Source organism: Eumetopias jubatus, unplaced genomic scaffold (genome assembly GCF_037043125.1).
Source record: "Eumetopias jubatus isolate StellerSeaLion01/CBP00866 unplaced genomic scaffold, mEumJub1_p1.0 scaffold_13, whole genome shotgun sequence".
Classification (NCBI taxonomy): Eukaryota; Metazoa; Chordata; class Mammalia; order Carnivora; family Otariidae; genus Eumetopias; species Eumetopias jubatus.
In genome coordinates, this window is record NW_028274819.1 from 14641901 (window position 1) to 14643720 (window position 1820).

At 38.6% G+C, this 1820-nt stretch overlaps 1 pseudogene; it reads left to right on the forward strand.

Moving 5' to 3' along the window:
• The first annotated feature begins 491 nt into the window (after positions 1–491).
• On the forward strand, positions 492–1411 carry LOC114215186 (olfactory receptor 4C46-like; annotated as a pseudogene).
• The last annotated feature ends 409 nt before the right edge of the window (positions 1412–1820 follow it).

Genomic DNA, 1820 nt, shown 5'->3' on the forward strand with positions numbered 1-1820 from the left:
TCATTAAAATTATATCCCTTATTGCCCCTTCCTCAAATTACTCTTCACTTTTCCAACTTGTATTCTCAATATCTGCCCATGGTTCCCATTTCCTAAGGATAGAAGGAAAATTTCTTAACCTTGGATTCATAGCTGTTACATCATAAACTACCTCTCTTTTCTTACTTAGCTGCCACTATGTGTAGGATCCATTACTTCATGTTAGGCTTAGTCACCTCAGATGATGACGTGTGCACAGATGATCTCCTGCCTGTGAGGTTACAAAGTACTTCATGTCAATCCTCAACAGAAACTTCAGCCAGGAGGTAATTCAAATAATCTTAATGAAATAGAACTTATTTTCTATCTCAAAAATCCTCAGGAAAATCAACAACTCAATAGAATATAGGTATTTATTATTTACTAGATGAAGAAGCATAATAAATTCAAGGTCACATTAATCAAAAGGGATTTTTTTTTTCAGGTAATGCAGTTAAGCACAAAATGAAATAATGGAGAATAGGAACAATGTGACAGAGTTTGTTCTACTGGGGCTCACAAAGAATCCAAAGATGCAGAAAATCGTATTTGTTGTCTTTTTGGTGATTTACATCATCTCTGTGGTAGGAAATATGCTCACTGTGGTCACTATCACTGCCAGCCCATTACTGGGGTCCCCCATACACTATTCCCTGGCCTATCTCTCCTTCATTGATGCCGGCTATTCTTCTGTTAATACGCCTAGACTGATCATAGATTCACTCCGTGAAAAGAAGACCACCACACTCAATGCATGTATAACCCAAATCTTTGGAGAGCATTTCTTTGGAAGTGCTGATGTCATCCTGCTCACTGTGATGGCCTATGACCACTATGTGGCCATCTGCAAGCCATTGCACTACATGACCATTATGAATCGGTGGGTGCAGGGTCTGCAAATGGGAGTGGTGTGGGCGGAAGTCTTTCTTCATAGAGCCATACAGATCCTCTTTATCATCCCTTTACCCTTCTACGGCCCTAACGTCATAGATCACTTTATGTGTGATCTGAACCCTTTGCTCAATCTTGCCTGCACGGATACCCACACTCTAGGGCTCTTTGTTGCTGCCAACAGTGGTTTCATCTGTGTGTTAAACTTCCTCCTCTTGATCATCTCCTATGTGGTCATTCTGCATTCTCTGAGGAATCATAGCTTGGAGGCAAGGCGCAAAGCCCTCTCCACCTGTGTCTCCCACATCACAGTGGCTGTTTATTCTTTGTTCCCTGCATATTTGTGTACATGAGACCCGCAGCTACTTTATCTATCCATAAAGCAGTTGCAGTGTTCTACACTCTGATAACGCCCATGTTAAACCCCTTAATCTATGCCTTGAGAAATGACCAGATGAAAAATGCCATTAGGAAATTGTGTAGTAGAAATAAATATGCCTGAAGCTCAACATTAATGCAATGGAAACAAAGGTCAAAAGAACATTTTGGATGATCTCAGCAAGGAATACTTACCAAATAAAGAAAATAGCAAACTGCTATAAATGATAGAGTGGGGGAGATATTAGTGGAGGAAGAGAAAACCTTACCACTGGCTAAGCTACAAACTATAGATGATTAGATGATAGATAAATAGATAGATAGATAGATAGATGATATAAATATATTCACTATCTATAAATTCAAACATTTTTATTAAGAATTCTGATCATTTATACTCATCAGGGTTGATGATAACATGTTGCCTATAAAATTATGGTATAAAATGTTTCCAGGGTTATTAAAACAAAAGAGCCATTTAACCTCTGAGGGGTAACAAAGATTATCCCAAGTTTTCAAATTTCCTTGTAGTC